This window comes from Camelus dromedarius, chromosome 13, assembly GCF_036321535.1.
Source record: "Camelus dromedarius isolate mCamDro1 chromosome 13, mCamDro1.pat, whole genome shotgun sequence".
NCBI classification, from domain to species: domain Eukaryota; kingdom Metazoa; phylum Chordata; class Mammalia; order Artiodactyla; family Camelidae; genus Camelus; species Camelus dromedarius.
Genome location: NC_087448.1, coordinates 61010663 through 61036158, shown reverse-complemented (window position 1 = coordinate 61036158; position 25496 = coordinate 61010663). Strand labels below are relative to the sequence as shown.

Below are 25496 nucleotides of genomic sequence, written 5' to 3'. Positions count from 1 at the left end.
CCTGGATACCTAACTACATATTTCATATACATTATCCCACTTAGTCCTACAACCACCATATGAGGTATTATTATTCGCCCAATTCTACAAACAATGTACCTGAGGCTCAGAGAGGGCAGCTAACCTGCCCAAGGAGGAACATCAGTCTACTTAGTGATGTGGGCTTCCAAAAATACACTGTATTTAAAGGTCTCCAAAAGATAATTAATACAAGATGATGAACTTACAGAACGCTATCATTTCAAACCAACCAAGGAGGAGGAATGGTGCTCCATCATCCATTCCATCATCACCTCCATAACCCAAGTCAGCCCTGCAGGCTGGACCGCTGAGGAGGATGACTGTCCACTCACATCTGAGCTATGGAAGTGGAGCCTGCTCTTGTCCTTAGCACTTATTTTGAAAACAAGGACCTTCTAGCTCTGACCTCAAAGACTCACACTCATCACTGATGTCCTCATGCAACATGCACTCAAGACAGGCAGGTGGACCGCAACTGACAGAAGTGCACCCGAATGACTGTACTTACAACAGCTTATAAAATCACGCTCAAAAATATGTATAAACCAAATTAAGAGTTTATTTCTATAAGAACTGCAATATGTGTTACCATTTGGAGGTTATTTTGTTAATTGGGCTGACCATTTGGTCATGGTACAAGTTCACATACTAAAATCTCTACTTTTAAGTGGAATACTAGAAAGTGTGCATCAGAGTCAGCCTGAAAGCAGCATCCCACTCCCACACTGATCTGCAAAGACGCACAGCTGGCTTCCTTCCATGAGTGCCCACCGTGAAATTTGAGAGAAGATAGGACAGCTTATTTGGTATCCTGTAACCGCAGCAATAGATTCTCTTCTGTTTAATAAGTCACTGACAACAGGGGATTGATGAAACAGAGATGAGGACTTAGATGCTCTGAGATGCTACACAACTGTCAGTCCCCATCAGCGCCTATAGCTCAGCATAACTGTCAGGACAATAAGTCAGGAAAATCCATCGGAATCCTTCCGGCTGAAAATCAAGATGGAGGGCTCACTTGAACAAGTACTAAGATTCCCACTGCCTGTCACTGCCAAGAATGAAGTCACTGGTAGCAGCCTCAGCTCCTTCTGCTTTGTGCAGCCAAGGCTGCTCCTTAGCAACCAATGTCGACAATTGGGTTTCCAGGGAAACCAGAAAGCCCGATTTATAAAACTATGAAACAAAGCAACTGTAAAGGCTACGTGAGACACAGAAGGTAACTCTATTCTTATCATTGCTACTGAATTCCTGACAGCCGAGTGGTGCAAATATTTTATTTTTAAATGTTTAAGGGAAAAAAACTAATTTTTTAAAGTATACCACATTACCCCTCCGTCCTCTCTGTATTTTTCTGCACAAGAGCAAAAAAAGAATTTTTCGGCTTGAAATGAGGAACAGCATAAAAAGGTGTGTTTTTTTCCTAAAAAAAAAAAATGGATGGATCTTGAAGGTGAAGAATATTTTTAGTCATCTCCAAAATATAAATTTCTTCCAGTTCACAAGCAGAATTCTATTGACTTTATTCCTGTATAAAACAAGCTGATGTATTTGCCAGGTTCATTTCCATTAGTTCTTATAAACTATGACTACGGTTTCCTGAAAATCACATCTCTCCCATGTAGCAGGTAATAGATGGGAGAAGAGAATGAAGGGGAAAAAAACGAATGAGGATGAAACCAATAAAACACAGGGATTACTTACAATAAGCTACATCTGGACTATATTGGGAAATCAAGCATATGTCATATGTCACCAACTGCCTTATAATTTAGAGCATCCAAACAATTTCATAGAGGCGAGTGAATGAACCATTTCTACGAAGAATTTCTTTTGTCTGCCTCTTAAGATAAATTATTTCTTTACTGCAGAACCTTGGGTGAGTTATTTAACCTGTGAACCTCAAATCCTTTTCCATAAAATGTGGATAGAATTAACAGGAATTAAATGAGATTGTATGAATAACTGTTGAAGCACAGTGCAGATACTAAATACATGCTAGGGCTGTCTCACTGACCCCTCTTTTCAATATATCCTGTACCTCTTATCCTCACCACACTTTTTTTTTTAATCCATAAGACTGCTCTCTTTTCCTTCAGAGTAGATAGAATAGAAATTGTATAGAAAAATAAAATCTTTAACAAAGAGAAAACTATAGTTCAAAATTTACACAAAGAAATGGTGAATGAGGTAAGTGTACCAGTTCAGTATGTGAATAATATAAAAGGCATCATATTTCTCTTGTCTCCTTGGAATAGGCAGAACTTACACCAGTATTTAGGGGCACATTCACAGCTGTCACATACCTTAATTACAATATCATCTTTACCTCCCTAGTCTGCCTTATTGAATGAATCCAGTTCCTGAAAACTGCCTAACTCCTAAAAATAATCTGAAAAGTAACGCAAGTAGTCACTGGCCGAATCCTGGAAAGGCTCTAATTGCATCTGAGTTCTTCTGCCATCTCTACTATTGTGCCCCACTGTGCTCACGGGGTCCTGACAACTCTCCCTCTACGTATTCTAACAGAAGAACAGATTTTCAAACCTGGTTCTCCCTGGCAGAATATAAAGACTCCCGTTCTTGTATCAGCAGTGAAACTATATTAACACAATGGTTAGCTGACTCCTTGTGATCTGCACGGACAGTGCCATTCCAAATGCCAAGGAAAGAAGGAGACACAAGACTGGTATAATTTTAAATTTATAAGGGACTTACAAGCATCTCGTGCAATTCTCTCTCCCAGTGGGGAAATGCCCTCATTCTAGCCCTGTTGCCTGTTATTCAGCTTCCCCAGCTTCTGCATGAACACTTTCCTAATAATGGGAGATTCCTGATTCCAACAGCAGCTGCAATGGTTACAAGCGCAGGGGCACCTGCTGCCTCTGCCTCACATGGCTAACGTCCACCCATTCGCCCTGGCTCTGCCCTGCGAGGCCACACACTCTGTCACCTCCAACTTCTACAGGACACTCTCTCGGATGTTTGAAGACAAGAAAGATTAATGAAGAGAGAGGAAGGAGGAAAAGTAGCCAGAGGAGTAGAGAAACACTTAGTAGCAGCACCTGTCCAAGTGCTAAGTGCTTTTCAACTAGCCAGTGAGGTACCCGCCATGTTCTAATTTTATAAATAGATACACCTAGACTTGCCAAAGGTCACACTGCTTTTAACTCTTAACCACTATGCTTTGTCTTTTAGATAATCTCCAGCTCTGTGTTCCCAAAATTGGATGGTATAACACAAACATAACTATTTTCCAGCCTAAACACTCCCAGTTCCATCCACTACTACTTTATGTGAAATGGATTCGAGAATTCTCAGCAACCGACTTGGCCCCGTCTGTATGCACGTGGTTTGCCAACATCCCCCTAGAAATGGGTCACTGAGACAATTCAATAACTGTTTACGGACAGGATATTAAATACCAACCACTCCGCTAGCACTGGAGAGATCAGAGATGAAAAGAGAGTCCTTGTCCCTGGCAGCTAAAAGTCTATAAGCATAAAAGACACATAAACAGAAAAAAAGTAATTAAAAAGAAGATTACTATACTCACAGCACAAGTAAGGTACAATGGAAGAAAGTGGAAAGAGGTCCAGATGGGAAATACAGACGAGCCACCTGGAGGAATGCCGTAAAACAGCTCCCCCCCGCCCCCCAGGAGGGCCACACACCTGGCTGCATGTGTCCCTGTTCTATGTTTGCCTTAACAAGTCCTAATACATGGCTGGCTCATCCTGGTTAACAAAGTCCCTGTCATTTTCCCGTGAATTAATAATGTCAAGCTATTGCCCCAGCCAGTAATTACATAACCGATACTGAGAACAAAAATGGAGAACTTGCAATGTCTCCATCACTAATATGATTCCATGAGCTCTGACCAATGGTTTTACTGAGTCAGAATCATCCGATTCTCTCACCGACTAGTACACCAGTAAGATAAGTTCTATGGACTGAATGTTGTGTCTCTCTGAGCCCTAATCCTTAATGTGATGTATTTGGAGGCAGGGCCTTTGGGAGGTTACGAGGTGTAGACGAGGTCATGAGGATGGAGCCCCCAGGATGGGATTAGTGCCTTTATGAGAAAAGAGACCCCAGAGCTTCCTCCCTCTGCCACAGGAGGACACAGGGAGAAGGCATACGTCTGTGAGACAAGAAGCAGGCCCTCACCAGACACCAGTCTGCTGGCGCCTTGCTCTTGGACTTCCCGCCTCCAGAACTGTAAGACATAGATGTCTGCTGCTGAAGCCCTCCAGTCTATGGTATTTTGTCGCAGCAGCCCAAACAGACCAAGACACGAAGCCTATCACAGCCCAACACAGAGATCAAAGCGTGTTAAAGCATCTACATGACGCTCACAGGATCGAGGCTTGGGGCATGCAACTGAAGCCCCTCCAACTTGGCAATGATCTGTTATCTGCGCTAGTTGGTTAGAGTTCTTCAACTGAGTAAAAATCTCCTACTAATCTTTCAGCTCAGCCACAGGAAAACCATGATCTTTTATCAAATTATTAATGACAGTGGCCTGTAAGCTGGATATACTGGAAACATTTCAGGGTGTTTGGAGAGATGAGCTATGTGTACAGTATCAGGAGGGGAGGGCCTAGCTCAAGTGGTAGAGCACATGCTTAGCATGCACAAGGTCCTGGGTTCAGTCCCCAGTACCCATTAAAAATTAAAAATAAAAATAAACTAATAATAAACAAACAAACAGACTTAATGACCTCCCACCTCCAAAAATTAAATAAATAAATGAAAAGTATCGGAGTACTGGAGCAAGTGGATGCTAAAACACCACAAACTGCAGGCAAACTGCTGATGGAAATATGGTCAGATTAGCTTTTGGGAGAGCTCCCAGATGGCCTGACTTTATGTGAAATACTGTGTCATAAAACATTAATAAGGGTGTCACTTTATGCATACTATTTTATATAATGTGAGTCATTTCCTATGAGAAAAAAACCAAGCTTGAACTTTGTGAATTCTGCATTTTTGCTAGGTCTTCAGAAATGCATCCCGTCTATAAAACGTGACTCGTGCACTTCGGGAAGGCGGTCTGGAGGACATGAAACTGCAGCCAGTGAGGGACACTGATTCAGAGAAAAGGGACGCTTAGGGGAGAGAGTAAACAAAGGAACAGGACATGGCATCAAAACACACGACATTAAAGGGCCTGTGTGCCTCACTAGAGCAGAAAAGCCCATTCTGCTTAGCAAAATCTCTGTGTAGAGATGAGGCCCCGTGAGGGCAGCTGAGGAAGTGCCTAGAATGTTACTCTGCAGGGCTGCAGTGGGTCCTTGATAGAGGAAAGGCTATGACAGCTCTGTGCAAAATGGAGGCTGGTGCAGAAATTCAAGACTGATACCATGGCTGCTGATCCCAGACTATTCACTGAGAGTGCACATGAAGATCCACAAAGCATCAGGAATTTAAGGGGCAGGGTAAGTAGTGAAAAGGAGACATTAAGACAACTTCAAGTTTTAAAAGACTGGAGTAGTCAATACTCAACAAGACTATCAGGAGAATTCTGTTTCCCAAAGGAAGGAAAAAGCACTGCCGTAATTGCAAACAAATTCTTTTCAGCATTTCATCGATAGCTGGAGATATACAAAAGGAAAGCAATTAAGGGATCCCTGAGGGGGAGGGGGTGGCGGTAAATATGTGTGAAGGGAGTACACTCTTCCAGTTTTTTTAAAATAGGACCAGAACTAACTAACTAGCCCGTGGAGGGTGACCAGTGGTAAGGTGAAGAGCATAAGAGAGGAACACAAAAAGATCAAAGCAAGAGCATAAAAACCAAGAGAATATGACATCATGGGAGATCAAGGTAGAAAGAAAGTCAAGGTGGAAATATCTGTTAATGCAAAAAAAAATCGAAATACTGGAATTAGATAGGAACTAAACAAGAAGCTTCAGGCCACCTGGGTTCTCTCACATAGGTCTGGGACGCTATAAACACTCAGGAAACAGTCATCCAGGTCAGGAGCATTGTGAATCTGCTCCGTGGGTCAGCTTCCTTTCGTGGTCTAAAATTCAACCAGCTTTTCCAGATGGTGCTCCATATACTACTTTAGTTTATATCAATCTTTGTCTAGAAATACTCTACATAGAAATAAATACTTGACTGATTCTTGTATTATTTCAATATTTAGCCTGACTATTGATTTTGAGCTTTACATAACCACAGACATTGGTCTATACTCTGCTTCCAGTGAGATTACCACAGATACTACCCCCCCCCCACTGCTTTTACTTTCACTCTTCTTCTAAGATAAGGAGTCCCTTTCTATCACTGGGAAGAAAGGACTTAAATCAGGGGTTCTCAGCCGGGGATGATTCTGCCCCCTAGATGACATTGGATAATGTCTGCAGACATCTTTGATTGCCATAACTAGGGTGGTTGTGGTGGTTCTACTGGTATCTACTGGGTAGAGGGTGTAAGTGTTGTCAAACATCCTACAATGCACAGGACAGCTCCCTTCAACAAAGACTCATTTGGCCCCAAATGTCAATAGTGCAGGGTTGAGAAACCGTGCTTTAAATAACCACAAACTTTTGATAGAAGTTTTACAGCACTCATCACAAAATAAGCTTTTCAGTGCATATGGAAATTTAGTGTAACATTAATTAAAAGATTAAAACGGAAGCAATTTTTAAGAGGAAAAGTAACAGAATTAATATTAATATAATGAAGCTAAGAACTCAGTTTGACTTAAGTATATTTTCCTCTAAATTATTCCTTTTCTTAATACCTCATTAATATAGTCTAATATCATAAAGCCTTACAAAACTAACATGAATTTTGAAGACACGATCTCATTACTTGGTGCACTGTTAAATAACATTTTGGTCAGGTTATAAAAAAAAATCTAGTGAAGCAGAAAAAAATTCAAAGTCATATATTTTTAAAAAATTAAGTATGCTGAAATATACTTAAGACGACCACCCACAGTTCAAAAGAATAGAGGGTGGCTGATGGGTGGCTTTGAAATGCAGATTTCTATAGTTCCAATTTAAAAGTCATATGCAGAAAATGTGGTCTTAAAAAGCAGGTACTTACTTCACAGAAATGGCATTCTTGGAAAGCTTCATTGTTCTAGAACTCCAACCTGTGTGTCTGGGCAGAAAGCACTGGGAACCAATCACCGTCTCTGTTTCCTGTGTCCACCCCCACCTCACAGGCACACAAAGCCTCACCGTTTCACAAAGGACTGCATTAAGCCATTGCTTGAATATGCACCCTCAATTCTTCCAGGAAAAATCACCACATGTAGTCAACTTAAATAGAAAGACTGCAGACATTAAGCCGAGAGGCTCATTTAGATAAACATTCTTCAGTGAAAACTTTATTTCCCTTTAACATTCCCTTTGCTCTAGTCACCTGGAGCGAGGAACAGCCATGCTTTCAGATCAAAATGCTTTGGAGAACCGGTAGCACCCTACCAACGGCAGGCACTGGATAAGCATTAACTACTGAGGGTGGAGAGCTTGCAATCTGTCCTCTCGAGATAACCTTATCTCCAGCACTGCTATTTGAGCAATTACTCGGACATGTCATTTGTCAATTAAACTCTTAAAAAAGTGTGTACAAAGGAGCCAATTTCCCAGACGCGTTGCATCAAGAAGACCTTGATGGGGTCTTCAAACGCCTCCTCTCGGGGAAGGTGAGTGGAACAGTCACTGTCCTGGGTTAGACCACCCTCTGAGAGCACAGTTTTCCAAACCCACTGAAGTGGACGCTGGCAGAAAGCACTCAAGTTGCTTAAGTATTTTCATATAAAAAAGAAGTAGATCCATACACTGGATTAGACAAACACCTGAGCCGGATGAAACCTAGTTACCCGTCTAGCATTTTCTCTTCACATCCCTCATTTTGCATCCTTGCTCCCCGGTAGATAGAAGGAAATATAAGTGGATGGTGACTGACTATAAGCAGATCACAAAAAAAGGCAATAGTTGCCTCAGAAACCCAGTGGCTAATAAGTCAAAGTCATGATTACAAGGACTAGGCTCTGACCACAGAAATTTCTTTAAAAATCTTTTGAACATAAGAAGCTAAAATCTCGGCTGAATTCCCCAACCACCTGTTCAGTGTTAAAACAACAGACTCACACATTCCAAACTGATATTTAGAAAGTCCTAGCGGAAGGGCAGTTCAAAGAGTAAACAATCCATTCTTCACTAGGCCATAAGAGGAAAGCATCTTGTTTAGGGAGGAGAACGCTAGGTTATCATAACAGATCGAGACTGTGGCCTCCAGCCCTTAACGGTTTCTGGCAGAGCCTTTAAGTCCTAGGTCAGTGATGTCAAAGGGCTAGAAAGTTCTCTAAATTATACTGGAAATTTTTAGTTTGTTTTTAACTGACCCATGGGTTCAAGCCTCTGCAACTTCTCTTTCATCTTATGATTAAATATTCTGTTGGATCTCTGGTCAGCTCACCTCCAGTCCCCAGTCTGGCAGATCAGCCTATGGGACAAATAAGAGTGGCATTCGCCATCCAGATGATGATCATGAAAATGTACATGGTAATAAAACCTCCACTGCCTATGCAGTCAATTAATGCCCATGCAATCATCAATATATGTGTACTCTAAGCATTACCAATGTGACTCGCCAAGCTCAAGCATGGAAACACACAACTGTACTGTTCACATCCCAGTTAATCTTCAAGATCACCATGTAATTGTGAACGAAAAATACTGCAAACCGTATCAGTACACAAAGAATGCTGAAACCATGAAGTCATCAGCCGCTGCCTCCACCTCCCCAGTGATGACAAGCCTGCAGCCCAGCCTCTGCAGCCACTCACAATGGTGCACTGAGGGGACTCAGAATAAGAGATGACAGGATACTGGCCTTAGATAGCTAGATGCTTGTCAAAGGAATGAATTCAATGAGCCCAAATGTTTGCTCCCTCCCATACATAGAAAAGCACTAACTTCTTTAACTTGAGATGTCTAGTTTTCTTCAGTTAACAAGTAATCTTTTAATATTCCAACTACCTGGTCTTTGTTGTAAAACTCCTATATATCCTGGCTCCTCTTCTACCTCTTCGGAGCAGCTTCTCAGAGCGATCTGAGAGGCTGTCATCCCGGCTCGAGACCTCCCGCCAAATTAAACATAACTCTCAACTCCTAGGCTGTGCATTTATTTCAGTCAACATAACAAATAAATGACACGTTAGGACTCCTCCAGAAACAATATTTTCCCTTGAGTTTTCTCATTCATTTTTTAAAATTCAACAAATACTAAGAACCCGCTGTGTGCCATCCACTGTGGTTCTTCGTAGCTGGCTTGTTATTCCCACCTTTGATCCTCTACGGTGTGGATGGGATGTTTCTGTAAGAGACTTGGGTCATTCTATTAAGCACAAGATTAGTATATACCTATATATACTATAGATAGATAGATAGATAGATAGATAATTTCCAAGTCACCAGGTTCATTTCCTCCTGGATTTCTCTAAGTTTCTTTGTTGTTGTTATTTTTGTAACATAATTAGAATGTGCCAGAAAAGCATAGAGATGGGTCAAATTGAGACTTTCCTTTCTCAGACAACTGTTTATATCAAAAGGAAGAAAGCTAAATTTATGTGTCTCTTGGCATTAAAAATAGACTAGGGCAGATGGACACAGGGTTAGACTATCACAAAGGAAAAGTCAAATAATGCCCGAGGCATTAAAAACATATGCAGAAATGTCAGTAAACATCCATGAATGATTTTTCTCTAGCAGAATGAAGAGGGAGGAAAAGACTGGATGCAAGGGTCACCCAACAGTAGCCCGATTCATCGTCTTCCACTGCCTTTATCCCCAGACAGTTACGATTCTTGGTTTAGAAACTGGACCATAAGGGACAACAGCTGGATATCTGATTTTTCAAAGGACTGATATGCATCACTGGGCACGGGGGTCAAATCCTGCAGAAATCTTTCAAAATGTGTATGCAGTCTGCTGAAAGTCATGGCTAAAAAGGAGAGACAAGATATGAACTCCAAGTTTTGGTCGTTTTCTCAGAAGAATCACTAAGCTGATGGCACAGAAGTGGAAGGAACTTACAAAACTGAGGGATGAAAGCCCAGATCTGGAAATAGTTGTTCTATGTCCAGATCTGTCCTGCAGAGCTGTACTTTACAAGAAGTTAATTACACTTGTGAAAGCTACAACCATTCCGCTATTATTATCTATGCTCTCACTAAATCTCTATTAGAAAGACTACCTACAATTGATCAGTAAGTCACATTAAGAAAAATGAAAACCACACAAGGTGTGAAAACGGAGGCGAGGGAAACAACAAACCAACACAAGATGATCTTCATTACACGGCATCTAGTTTTGGCTTTTAAAATATATATATATCACTTTCCCATCAAAAATTAAATGATCATTCCATTTTCAAAAACATCATGTGATTATATAAATCAGGATGAGACTTTGAAAACTAACCTACAAATAGATATCATTTTTCAAGGAAAACAAATGTCTTATTACCACTTTATTGCCAAAGATAAATTCTTAGTAACTGATGCTCTCTTTAAGTATCTACTTTGAGATAAACTCAGATACTATAAATATGCGTGAGGACTCCCAGAGTAATATTTTAATCAATATTTTAAAATAATGATTTTTTAGCTCAAAATTATATAAATAAAATATACTGATCCCCAACCCCCCCCCCCCCCCAGGAGGAGTTCGAAACAAAGCCTACATGCTTTAAAATTTGTCTTTGGATACTGTTACCTTTTATCTTTATACTTAAAATGCATTTATATTGTGAGCAAATCAAATGATACAAAGCAAATGAACCCTTTGTAGAGTCCAATCCCACTTCATTTCACAGAGGTAACATCCCATTGATTTGTCGTGGCATTTTCTAAACTCTTTTCCATAATACATAAAACCCGTAAGTTGTTTTTTGTTTTGTTTTGTTTTTTACTATGAAGGAAATGAGACTGCACATATTCTGCAAAATTAGGAAAGGATGGGAAAGGATGTGCAAAGTTAGGAAGGATAAACAAAGGCCAGAAGCCAGCTCTGTATCACTGTCCCCAAAGAGACAGAAGTCTACCTGCAATTATCTTTAAAGTTTCAAACACAAAGTTCCCATGACTGCTCACGATCACCGTAATTTACCTTAGCACTGTTTATCAGAAATCCTGCCCCTACATCACTACACATTATCCTTTAAAACTGAGGAAACAACTACAGATATCCTGATGTTATTACGTGAAATTATAGTTGGGAAAAACCAAGAAAGCTACAGTCTGCCACTAAGCACAGTAAGCGTGCCAGCTGCCAAAGAAGATCTGACAAGGGCAAACCCGCAGAGAGACCAACAGGACGGGCAACTCAAGACTCCTGAAGCTGTCCTTTCCTTCACTCTTTCTTTAGATTGCTATTATCCTGGTGTTTGGGCGACTTTGAACAGACAGATTAAAAACCCCAAACAGAATATTTCAATTGCATATTGTGTGTTTTCGATGAGTTAGCCAGTAAAGAAATACATTACTTGCGTGAGGAAGTGCTTCTAGAAAAATCTCTACACAAGCCCAGTCTTGGGGCACTCAGCACACGGCAGGATGCTTTCAGTAAAAAGTACTTCGTTAGGTACTGAACGCTCACCCTTCACCAGCTACAACCAGATCCTCTTCCTCATTCAACTCAGCAGCCAGTGTCACTGTTTACCCATCTGACACCACTGTTTGCAAGTTATTTGCATTATTTAATTAGTTCCTTCAACAGACCAAGTCAGTGTCAGGAGCTGTTTCTCTGCCTTAAAACACTACCTGCACTAGCCGTTTGGAGTCCACTTCTGTTGAACTTGGGATCCCCTGGGCTCCAGAACATCTCACCTGAACTCAGGTGTTGGGACAAAGCACGTGGGGAGGGAGGCTGAGTCCCCAGAGAAGTCTGCATAAGACGATCTGAAAGAACACTTCCCACTTTGGCTTTTAAAACACCCATAGAGGCTGTCTGCATGTCTACCCAAGTGGGATTCAAAGTTTGCAAAAAAAAAAAAAAAAATGCAGCATTGACCTTCAGCATAAGTGCAGCTACAAGGAAAATAAGCCTTTGTAAAGGGACCTGCGATCTCTTAGCCTATGTTGCAATTAACAGAGTTAGAAGCAGATATTACGTATTTATTACATGCATAATCAACTCTGAGCATCTCCTAAAGGCAAGTGTTGGTGCGTACAGAAACATAAGACCCATCCTCTGATTATAAGAAATCTGTAGCTTAGTGACAGATAGACATGTAAAGATGGGACTGGAAGACATGACCTGTGGACTGCAGACACACAGGAGCTGTTCCGTGGATACTGACACCTTTTTCCCACTAAGAAGCCTCCTGAAGGACATTTGCTCCTGTTCCTCCTCACTCCCTTGTAACAGCTCGTCTGGGGGAGGCGAGGATAAATCAGACCCTTAATATTAAAGGCACCTGCCCTCCTGTGCACACACCTTCTCCCAGGGCTCCGTCAGAATTGATGAAAGCTCCCCCAGGAAACAAGGAGAGGACCACGAAGGTGGCTAGAGATGAGAGAGCAAGAGACACAAAACCTGTGTTTTTTGTTTGTAGCACAAAATTTAGGACAGCCCTTGGGTAGTGCCAGAATGCCTGTGTATAAAGTATGCTTCGGCTGGGTCTGAACAATATTCTTTAAAAACATGATGTGGGAAAATGGTACAGTTACACATGGTTTTTCCTTTCTCTTCCTAATTGAAGACTCAAATTCCCCTCTGCAGACAGATCCTTCTTACCCAGAGTTGGCTCTGAGGCCCGAGCCCGGGGAGGAAGGAGCAGATGCGAAGGCGGGCACCCCCACGGTGGGCAGGAGAGCCGGCTGCTGCCACGGTGCCAGCGAGGAACTTGATCCTGGCCTTCGAGAGCAGTCCAGTCTTAAGGCTCTTCCCGAAGCTTTCTTTTATGTAAAAGCCTTGGGGAAAGTATTGTTAAATATCATCTTTGGCCTTAGCTCTGCTGTGGGGAAGGGAAGGACAGCTCTATCCCATGTTGGGGGGAAGGGGTGCAGGGCAGGGGGCCACAGCCTGCGAAGGCAGCCCCTAAGATGGTCGAGTGCACCTGCAGGAGGGCAGGGCGGTGAGGGCACCCGCGGGTCAGCCCAGGGGGCAGCCAGCCAGGCGGGGCTCCCAGATGGACGTGGGGATTCTGAAGGAGCAGAGTCTTAACATTCGTGCTGGGAAAATATCTGTATCTCCTGGCAAAGCCCAATACTTTATTCTACTGCGAAGAAGCCCCATGACAACCACGTTTCCATTTTTGTCTTAGCTTATAATAGCTCGAGAACGTTCACTATCCTCAGCCTCATGTCCTAGTGCGACCACTTTATCAGCCCCTTACATTCCCTCCCATCTCTAATTCCTAGTTCAATGCTCCTACAGAGTCTAAATGTTTATGAATATTTAAAAAAAACAGATGAAATATCAACAACCAGTAACAGAAATACATTTTTATTCTCCATTTTTAAAAAACACTCTCAATCTACTTACCATCACTGGTGTTATTTATATATGTAAGTTTTTGGGGGGGGGAGCTTAAAATCATTTTAAAATGACTTTTACCAGAATCATTCTTATGCTTCAGGAGCAGGTTTTAACATATCTTTTTCCTAATCTCTTCAATAGGCCTGATTTCTGGCCCAACTCAAATCACTCCTCCTCTGTGTAATCTCACACACTGACGAAGAATCTGTAAGCTCTGCCCTGCTTGACCAGAAAACCTCACATTCCAAACAGCTGGGTGACCCAGGAGGACAGGCCTGGAGACCTAGTGGCCCGCCCGCCCTGCAGAGGCGCACAGGCCTTTCCCCCGTGTGCTTTGTGCAGCTAATGCAACTCTAAGTACTTCTGGAAACAGAATCTTGTTCCACGTCTGACTGTGCACGTTTCTTTCCAGGACAGCACTCTCAGGGGCTCCCTGCCCTCGGGCCCTTCTCTACAGGACCGGGTCCCAACAGGAAGCCCAGGCCCCGTCTGTGAAAGGGTCCCATTTGCTTCAAGCTCCCAATCACCCTCTTGCCACCTCAACTCTCTGACAAAGTCATTTCTTTTTTTTCTTCTTTTTCTTTTCCTTTTTTTAAATTGAATTTTAATTAAAAAAATTTTTTTTGTTCTCTGTAAAAAGAAACATACAACAAATAGTTCTGGTCATTTAATTTCCCTAACTCCCTTTTCGTTTCTGGGGCACTGACTCCTGCCTCACATCAATCATGTTGAGCCCAGTTTGATTTTTCTTTTTTCCCTCTCTCCACATTTCAAACACGCAACAAGACAAAAATCTTGTTTCCTCTGGTACAAGAGTGACTCCAACAAGAGCTAGTGGGAAAGGATGATGACACTTTGATCTCCATTTGGCAGCATGAAAGGACCAAAGCTTTTTACACTGCTGGTGACACATCGTTACTGAGGCCAGTGAACGAGGATTAACAAACGCTGGTAATCCAGATGGTGTGTTTCCGATCACCATGGTCCCCAAATGTGCCCCATGCTTGGGAGGAATGAACACGAGGTTGACAATCTATTACTACAGTTTAAATGTATTGCACTTTAACATTGTAAGCTGTGAGATGCCCTGAACACTATAAAGCAGGTTTTATTGCAAAATGGGGTGACAACAGTTGTAGGTTTACTGACATGGTAAGGAAAATTATGCAACATTTCTTGGTCTGGTGAAGCACAAAGATGGAAAGGAAAATATTTATCCTTGGGTCTGGACGATCAGGGTTTCCTGGATGAACATTCTGACATATTTTGAGATACTGGACTTATGGACTGGTGGGGCTGCGCATTCTCCACTTACAGGGACAACGTCTCAATCCTCCAGAGACGTTAGCTGTGTGAGAAGACTCCCCGGGAAGACCAGATGGAGGGCATTTCAGGCAGAGGGTATGGGACCACAAAGACACTGGAGGTTTGAAACAGCAAGCTGCCTGGAGAACTGGGACTTAGCATGTGCCTAACGGCAAGTGGCAAGAAATGAGGGTGTCCGGGGAGAAGGGGCCCACCTCTTGAAGGGTTTTATGTGCCACGCTGGGACAAAACCAGCTCTGTGTCTTAGACAGCGCCCTCTGGAGGCGGCATGAAGGACAGCGTGGAGAGGAAAGACGCAGGAAGCAGAGACCAGCTAGAGAGCGTCTACAATGGTCCAGGCCTAGAGTGAGAGCATGGAGAAGGGGGACTGGATTCCCAAAGCATCTGGGGAGCACTGGGGGACTCACTAAAAAACTCATCGGATATGAGGACAGTGCAGGGAAAGGAAAGACACCCAGATGATGCTCGGGTCTCTAGTGAGGCAAATGGAAACAGAAAAACAGCAGAGGAGGGGAGTGACGATCTTGTGATCAAATCTGTCTTGTTCCCCAGCCAACATGCCCCACACCAACCGCCGGTCCCCTCTTCTGCCCCACTGTCACAGGGCTCAGCACTTAGCAGCAGGCACTGTAACCTTCGGTGAAATGCCTGTCTCCTGCCCTGTACGGGGGGTGTCTCGGGGCAGGAGTAGGACCCTCCTTATCTTTGTATCCTCAATGGCTGGCACATAATGTCTTCTTCTGTGACAACTGCCTGACTTTCCACTTTTAATCTACATTTGGCCATAAATGGAAAATGACAACCCAAACTTCAGTGTTTCATCATCTGTTTGCTTCTCTATAGGTTTATGGTCAGTCCACAAAACTCCTTTCCTTTATAACACCCCAGAGGTATAAACGGTACATGAGTCAAGGCAGATAAAGAAAACAGTGGGACGTGATTAGCAGCAAGCGATCCTGTTGACTGTACACAACCCCACACTTGCTTCACTCCTCCCACTGGAAGGCAACAGCAAATGAGTTCTGGCTCATGAGTTATTTTCCAGCTGTGTTATATTAAGCATATACAATCCCTCTAAATCTCAGTCTCCTCATCTGTAAAAGAGAAAAAAAATAAAACTTACCTCCAAGGGTTGGTGGGAGGAATCAATTTTATAACGCAGATAAAGTGCTTAACATACAACGACGGTTGAACACATGCCCACGGTCATTATGCATATTGTATTATTTACCATTTAACACCATCACTCTCCACCTCACTGCCCAAACGTGCCCCTCATTCACCTGAGATGCTTTTTCTTTCCTTTTCATTTTCTTACTTTCCCACTCTTCTCCTTCCCATCAAACACTCAATTCTATAAATTTTATCTTCTAAATATCCCACGCATAGTGGTCAAGAGTCCAGACCACACAAAACAGGCATGAACTGAATAAAAGAGACCCTGAAAATAAGGCAAGTCAAGGCAAAAATCGGCTTCAAATAAGAAGGCGTTGTTAACATCAGTGATAATCAGGCCTCGCTGAACAAGAGAAAGAGTGATGATGGTTCTTCAGAACTACGAACATGATGGGTCGTGTGATCTTTTGAAATTCTCACCTGTATCAACCTTAAACGTGTAACTGATTTACAGATTGCCTATTACTTGAAGACAGCAGAGGAAGGAGTGCTCACACAACTAACTGTTACGGTTGGCAGTGTACTTCACTTGGAACAGATTGGTAAATTATTTAAGAAGGCTCCTGGAATAATTAAGTGGGCATATTTTCCCCTTAGATTGACAGAAGTCACTATGTGGGTAAAATCAACACTTCATTCAGTAATACTAGGTCCCAAGATCTGTGAAGGGAGATTTTGGTATAATGGATCTCCTGGGGGTGAGGGTGTGTTCCCATAGTGGCTACAAGCTTTCTAGTTTTCATATATTGTAGTATGACTGCCATTTTCTACATGAAAACAACACTACTTGATTAAAGTACCATATATTAAATGTCAATTCCTTACATGAACATTTACCGAGCACCTGATAAGATCGAAGTACCACGTTAGGGACACTGAGATCCAAGATATTTCCAAAGTCATTGTCTCATCAGCTCCCCCGCATTCACTTACCCCTCTATAGCTTTCCGATTTTTTTTCGAGAATCTCTTCACAGAACTATTCAGCCTCTTGAACAACCTAAGGAATTTCTTAATAATTCTGACATTTTGAATGATCATTATTTTAAATAAAATGTTTTCATTTAAATTGGACATGACATTAATAGAACTTGGAAAGCACTTATGAAATATAAAGACAAAATTTGTTCTTTCCAATCAAACTGTGTTATATGTTTTCAAGAAATTTTAATTTGTAAGGTAAACACACGATTGATCACAAAACATTTTAAATGACTATATATTATTTGGTATTAGAATCAAGTCTATATTAAAATGTATTCAAATTAAAATACACCTTTTAATATAAAAAATAATGGTTCCTTGCAACGTGAGGTACATTTCCCACCAAAAAATATCTTGTTTAGTAACAGTCAGAGCAGAGAGTTTTAATCTCGGTAATTAAAAACTAAATTTGAGAAAATTATCATTATATTTTCTTTTCAATATTATTTTCTTAAGTACTAGGAACAGCTTAACGCACTGTATAAAAAGTAGTACAGCTTTATCTCTGTATGTTCTGCTCCTTATTAACTTCCTGTATTTAACCAGCAGTTTATTATGAATATAAACTGAACAATATATGGCTGAGAACAAAACCAATTTAAAGCTACAGAATTGATTATTTGTGGTGTTCCACTGAGTGATAAACCAACTGAGAAATGGGTCGTGGGGCCTCTGGCCTGACCTCCACCAATTACCACGTGTGGCTCCTTGATGCACACTCAGTGGCTCTAAAATTGATTCCTTTTTAAGGGAAACATTTTTAAGCAACAATTATATTTGTAGTTTTTTAAAGACATTAAGACAAATGTCGTCCCCAGAACACACTCCTGGGCACCCTAGGGACTCCAGAACAATCAGCTGGGAAGCAACTCTACCATTTTAAAAATGAATTGCCCAGGACAACATGATGAAGAACCTGGAAAGCATCTGCTGTAAAAGAAAGGACCACTTAAAGCCGGGAATATGATTTTCCATAAGTGAAAAAATTAGATGAAAAGAAAAGTGAAATTATCTCACACAAAGTAAAGGCTCAAATGGGAGGGGGAAAATCAAGGTGTAAAGGGAAAAAGGAGGAGAAAAAAGGAAGCAGGGATGATATGAAGGGCCCACATGTCTGTGTCTTCCTTTGTACAGAAGCACCAGGCTTTTGTTCTGATAAAGAAAGAAATGAAAGAAAGCAAACCCACGCCCAGCTGAACTGAATAATTGTGAATGGAAAATGTTTTGTCAAGAACCAGAAATTTCTTTTGGTAATTAAAGGCATGAAAGAACACAGGCGCAGAATTCACCCTCGCGTCTCTCTTTCTGGGCTCAATCTCCTAGCTGCTTCTAGAAAATCACTACTGAATGCTAGGAAATGAAAAGGGATCTAAAACACGATTTCATTCCTGTCACTTGGTGAGTAAATATCAAAGACATATAAATTCTCTCCAAAAGGACATAAGAATATAAGACAGAACACTGATAAGCACAAAATAGAAAACGTAAACCCTGGCTCCGCTGTGAAGTGTAAGTTTCCTGGGGACAGTATCCCCAGATCACAGCATTTACAAGAGTCTCAACAAGGAAGGTGATCCCCTAAATTTAAGAGTCACTGTTGTAGATAAAACGCGAAAACCTCAGTTAAAGATACAGGGCTTTGATTTGCTTTAAATCATTGGAATTAACATTTTTTCCATTTTGTTACTGTTACTCTCTGTTGTCAGCTTTGGCTAAAGGGAATCATAATAAAGACCATTCACCTTCGTATGTTAAGAGAGCAGCTAAGAAAGGGGGACCCTTAAAAACCGTAAACCAGTTCTAATGGTTTTGAAAAGAGTTGTCTATATAGGATTCTCCCCAGTGCAGCCACCACCCCCGTAAATCCTGGGTTCTACAGACGCGCAGATCACCAGGAGGAAGGTAAGAAAGTGAAAATCAATAGTAATCTCAGCATCTCAACAACCTCAGCGTTGTGCCTAAAAATAAGCCCAGGATTGTTGGAAGGAGCTTGGCCAGGGACCAGCTTTGCTTTCTCGACCTGTAAGAAGCCTCACAGAGGAGACTAAGCCTTGTTTTGCGTTTAGAGATGACCTTGAACATAAAGAAAAGGGATACATAGACATATGGACATAGATACAGATAATGAACATACAAATTTCTCTGGAATCTAAAAGCCAGCAGCATCTGAACACTGAATCACAAAGGCATTCAACGACGGCTCAATGGACAGAATTTCCCCAGGTGCAGCTGTACTGTATGGTAGGATATTCCACTTCGCAGTGAAGTCTTTTTCCCTGAGAAGAGAGAAACAGGTAATTTTTTCAAAAGCCCTCAAAGATCTTGAATAGTAAAGTTATGAAAGGGCAAGTGGGAAAAGCAAATCATGAAGAGGGGAAGAGAGAGATTACAAAATAACTGGATCTCCTCCAAGAAACAGACAAAGCACATGGAAAGCATATTTTAGCGATGAAAAAAGCAAAAAAGATATACGGCTTGAAATATGTTAATATAATTTGAAATCTAGTCAGCCCATACATGGTATTTTGGACTGCTACAAAGAAAAGTATCTCCAAATGGAGCATGGAGAAGGCAGGAATGAAAAACTGATGTCTGGGGAGCACCCCTGGGGCATCAGAGGACAATCACTGTTATTCCACCCTGCCATGAACGTTAAGTGTTTTTCCTCTTAGCTGCCTAAGTTTGGAATTGATTCAGAAATACCATATGTGCAAAGCATGCAAAAACAATAAGTGCTTTGCTGTACTGGAACTGGCTGCATCATCTTCTCCACTTAGAGTTACTGACAAAACCCCACTGAGCCCCAGCGTTAGTCACACTGAGCTGGAGAGGACAAAGACCCCAGAAAAGGATTAAAGAATGATGCACTTCGTTAATCCATGATTATACAAATGACTTCACAGGTAGAAAAAAGTCTCTTCTATAGATGCGTGTAAAAGCATGGGGTCAGCATTTAAAAGTTGAGGCAATTAAAAAGCAGACCGGGGGTTGCTGGTCTGGCGGTGGGAGCAGGGAAGGACAGCACATGGGTGGGAGGGAACTTTCTGTGGCCACAGTGTCTCAACACTGACTGGGTTGTGGTGATGGCTGCAAAACTCAATGAATGTATGAAATCACTGAGGAGTACACTAAAACGGTAAAATTTATGGTATGTAAACTGTACCTTAATAAAGCTAGAAACATTTTTTTAAGTTGACATATTTTGAAATTCAACAATATTCCCCTTCTATAAAATGGCTGGATTTCTGGGTGATGCATTCCATTAAGAGTGTTCTTTTTCCACTGTTAGGAATGGAAATCTTTATGATAATTTGTAAAAAAGAGAGATGCTTAGAGGCCAAATGGGATCAAGAATTTCTCGTGGGTTCTATTGAAATGGTCCCGCTTTAACAGTTTAATTCACGTGCCCTCTAACGTTGAGAACATGCGTGTTCTCGTACATGTGTTAGATCAGTATGGGCTTTGTGTCACGAGTTGGGAATGTCTCAGTTTTCCTTCACTGGGTAGGGGGAAGACTTGGAAGAATTCCTCAAGAGATGATTTAGGGCCCCCTAGATTCACTGCTAGGGAAACTTGCGTTCTCATATTTGTTTGTTCACAAAGTAGGATGTGATTGGTACTCGTACTCGAGGATGTCCTTGCATTGTTTGGAAATGTGACGGCCAAGATCCTCTTAAGCAACATTACCTTTACATTTTAAATAACTGAAAGGTGTGTTCTACTTTATAGATTAACAAATAACACTTCTAGCACATTCAGAATACAAATAATGTTAAAAGCCTACTTTTGTGTCCCAGCATGCTAGTAGATAGCTTTACGTTTAAATTAGTCCCTTTGTTCAAAGCTTGTGGCATATTTTAGATGCCTTGAAAAGAAATAATAAATGGACTAGCCCTCAGTTTCACTACCCTGAACTTTCCCCATGAGGTGTGTTGTCAATCAGATCTGAAAAATCACCATTTTCTCCTTGCATCAGTCAACGTAAGAAAGAAGTTATTTTCAAGCTTTTGCAAGAATATCAAAATGTCTGAGAACTGATATTGGCAATTTTTACCCCCACGTAGGTACATTTTGGGGCACAGGAGAATGAGGGGAAGAACTAGAGGAGATGTGGGTATGTTTTGAGTGTCAGCAACAGTAATGACACTGTTTTTTTCCAAGGTCTTAAAATCACTTTTTTCAAAGGGAAAAATGAAGCCTTACTATGTATTTAAATTATTGCATATCTCTGTCTCTGATGGCTTCTCATCTGGAAGGACCTTAATGTAAATGAGCCCACTGTAGAAGGATTCTGCTCATTAGACGTTTCCTTCATCCTGTTTGCTCTGTAATTTGGTTTAACAGAAACTGAAGGAAGGGTGTCAGACCAGTTCGGGCATGTAGCACCAGCTCTGTGCCAGCCAAAGACGGATAATACGTCATGTCGTGATCAAGAGTTGGAAGATATTTTCTATTGCAGCAGCTGGAAAGAGCTGGCATGAATATTGCTGAGTAGTTGGGTTTCCAGGAAAGTAAAGGACTGGAGCTGTCCCTGGGTATGAGGTTTTGCAGAAAAGAGCATAAAATCGTCTGTATATTGAACCTAACTCAGGGCTATTAACATCAACAAGAACACAACAGCAGCTAGCGTTTCTTGAATGCTTACCATATGCCAGGCACTAACTAAAGGTTTCTCCTCTACCATATCAGCAGTGTCATGAGATAGGTTACCTCTGTATTACAGATGTAGAAACAAGGGAAATAACTAGTCGACCCAGTTGATTAGTACGAGATCAAGGCTGAAATGAAATTGAGAAGTTGCCCCTCTACTTCCTGCACATATTAAAAATCTCCCCATGTTCTTCTGGACATTTCCACATTGAGAATTTTCTCCTGCATAGGGACTCTGCCTGACAACAGTTGGAAATCTAAAACCAACTCTCACGGAGGGTTTTAATGACTTCCAATCATCCCCATGGAAGCTATCCAGAAGAACCATGAGGAAAACATTAAATATGCACAGCCCATTGAGGGGCGCATACAGATAACGTCTAAGAGCACGCACAGGGACCTAGCGGCAACCATGGGCATTAAGCCTTCCATCAGGATCAGCGTTTCCACAGTAATTGTTCAGCCTTCCCTGCATGTCCTCACTTATTCTCCATACAGGAAGTCATCCATCGCCCACACACGGGCGGCCCATTGAGGCCCGACTGCAGTGGGTGCACACTTCATTCTAATGGACCGGCTGCTATCCAAAACTTGGCTGATGGCAACCATACCTTGCCATCTGATGTTAACACTGACATTGAGAGGATGCAAATAAAGCTGCTAAGTAAGCTAAAGTGAATATTTAAGTCCGTCTACAGAGTAGCAGCCTGGCTTTACCCTCTTTAGGGCTTCGGATTCTGATGCTCTCCCTATTCACAGTGTTCAATCGCCTGATCAGTGCTTCCCAAGTTTAATTTGAATGTGGACCACGTGAGGATCTTGATTCTGATTCAGCAGCAGGTCTAGGGTGGGGCTTGAGCAGGTGCATTTCTACGAGCTCGCTGGTGGCACTACTGCTCCTGTCTTCCGACCACTCTTGGGAGCAAGGTTTTTAAGAACACAGGTGGAGTACATACCTGAGCTTACAGCAGGACTTTCCACAATTTGTTTTGTTGCATAACTAGTTACTAGTCCCTACAGTGTTACTATGAAAAAGCATCAGAAGTAAAATATCTCTTTTTTTCTTTCAAGATAATGCTTACCTTGAATTGTTTTCTTACAGGAGATTTTTTAAAAATAAAATATTGATTGTATCTTACTACCTACCAAATTAAATTTAGTTTGTAGTCTTCCAAGTGGAGAAAAAAAGAGAGTAGAAAGATCTCTCGTAGAGACACTGCTAGTCCTATAATTATGTGATTCTACTTATTGGAGTCTGAGCCACAAGTTAAAATCAAGAAGCATCACTTAATAATTATTAAGCATCTAATAAGGGTAGTCAAGGGTACAGAAGTTAATAAAGCACCATCTTCTTTCTCCAAGGTGTTCTGGTGTTACACAAGTTCACGAATGGTTAGAACACAAAGCAGAAGTGATTAGGCACAGAAAGAGAATTACCTTGTGTTTTTCCCTTAGGGAGAGACTTGTACAGGATCAGAGTGATTGTGCTCCAATGGACATAAAAAGCCTAAGCTGATATTTATGAAACAATACTAGATTTATTGAATCAGACAGGTTTTGAAATGTGATAATTTTTTCCCCAAGAGGATTCTAGGCAAAGTGGATGAATTCTGAGATACTTTTAAACTCCAGTAACTGATGACATTGAACAACATCTCAAGAGTCACTACTCCACACAATAGTTGCCTCTCAATCTGACTTTATAAGTCTGTAACTCTCAGCCGTAAGTCAGAACTCAGATAGGAGATAGTCTGTTTATGAGTTACTAGAGAGGGAATCACACTGGACAGCTTGCCTTCCAAGGATCCTACACTGGGCAAGAAAATAACAAAATTAGAGAAGGAATGGCTTCGTAATTTCAAGACATCTCCCACATGAATGTACGTAGTATCATGTGAAATTATAAGCAAGAAACCAAATTGTGTATAGAGTAGAATCTGAACTTTTTTTTTAAAGAAAAAAGCAAAAAAATTGGCTAAAACTTTAATAAGTGCCATCTTGTCAATGAGACTGTAGGTCATTTTAATTTATCTTAATATTTTCTCACTTGCTCCCAAATCCTTTATAAAGATCATTCATTAATCTTACAATGGGGAAAAGCCAATTAAAACATAAATCTCCCATCTGTCCTTTTGTTTCTGTGGCATGTTGTTTATGACATAGTTCAGATTTAAAATTGAATTTTTTAATTTCCATTTAATTTCTGAAACTACCTTCTTTCATTTAATTTAGTTTCGAGGACTTAAACTAATCAGAAAAATCTGCTGCAACATATTGTACTCAGCACCACGAACGCCCTTGAACACTGCAGGTTTGCTTCTCTGCAGTAATTGGGCCAGATGCTCTTCATGCCAATCTCCTACTGGCCTATCACCAATTTCTCAATCCATAGGACGTATTGATTAGCTCTTCTCTTTATGCACTGGATGGCTGCGGCAATGTCAGAAAGATTTAGGGCAATTTTCCTGACTCACATGGTGAGAAATTTCTAGCAGTATGTCTATTGTTTCCCCACACGATACAAGTTCTTTCAATTGAGAAATGCTCTAAAATTGGCAGATGAGTTTTTGATTCATTATCCCAGTCTTCAATGAAGCAGGTGCTTGAGCTAGAAAACCAGCCCCATGATGAACACCTTAGAGTCTGGTTTTGGTGCAGAGAGCACCCCCAACACAGACGGTGACACTCCAGCACAGCCCAGGGTGACCAGTCAGCTCCTAAATGGTCATGACCTGTGCTCTGCAAATCACTGGAAGCAATGTGCTTATTCCAAAGGGGCAGGTCATGGCAAAATGGTCAAAGGTCCAGTCATTTAATCATTCTATCATTTCTTGAACAAGTATGTACCAGGCCAGGGCCTAGAGATTCAGAGGCCAATAGGACACCATCCCTAGCCTCATCCTATAAATTCTGAAAAGGGAGGCAGGCACATCAGCTGTCAACAAGCCAGCAGAATCAAGAATTGTGGGGCCATCTGGATGGACAGAGGACAGTGAATGGAGCCCCAGGAGAGGGAGCGGTCAGTTCTACATGGGGAGGTCAGGAAATATTTCATACATGAGGCCACCTTTGAATTCATCTTGAGAAATAATAAGGTTCTTGCTTTGCAGAGCTGTGGTGATAATTCAGTGGGATGGATATAACTCAGTAACTAGCCCATGGCACCAGGCACAGAGAAGTGTTCAACCAGTGACAGTAATAATAATGTCAATGTTACGTTATTGTAATGGGTTGCCAATAGGTCACCCTTAAGGAATACCTGGTACAACTGAAGAAAAAAGTGATAAAAAAGAAAGTAGTATCTAGGCTACATTCACAACTGATTGACGATAAATGGAAAGATAAGAACATACTCAGTAGCAGTTTAGTCACGGTACAGACAATGGAAACAATGCAAAATGACCAATTCTATGTCAACAACATTATACAAGTGTCCTGTATTTTTAAGAAAGCCTGGAGTAGGAAAACAGAAGGGAGAAGACTAGTAGTTATAGAGGACCTACCATATGTCAAGCCAAGGCCCTTATATATACTTTCTCAATTAATTATCCCACCAATAAAAGTATGCATTTTTATTGTCATTTTAAAGAGAAAACTGAGATTCAAAGTTTCATTGACTTGCCAAAGGCCACACGGCTGATGAGTGATGAAGTCAGGATTTGATCTTATAAGCATCTCCTTTCAAATTCCATGCTCTTTGCATCATACTGTAACACATTTTCATATGAAAAGACACATTTACAAAGGTAGATATGATTAGTAGTTATTAAACGAGAATTTTAAATAGTGAGTTCCCTCAACACATTTAAAATATGGCTGTCTTTCAAAAACAAA

At 41.3% G+C, this 25496-nt stretch overlaps 1 protein-coding gene across 5 annotated transcripts in view; it reads right to left on the bottom strand.

Annotated features, from left to right (window-relative positions):
- The window catches only part of DCLK1 (doublecortin like kinase 1), a 295805-nt gene that overhangs the window by 243895 nt on the left and 26414 nt on the right, over positions 1-25496 (bottom strand). The window lies entirely within an intron of this gene.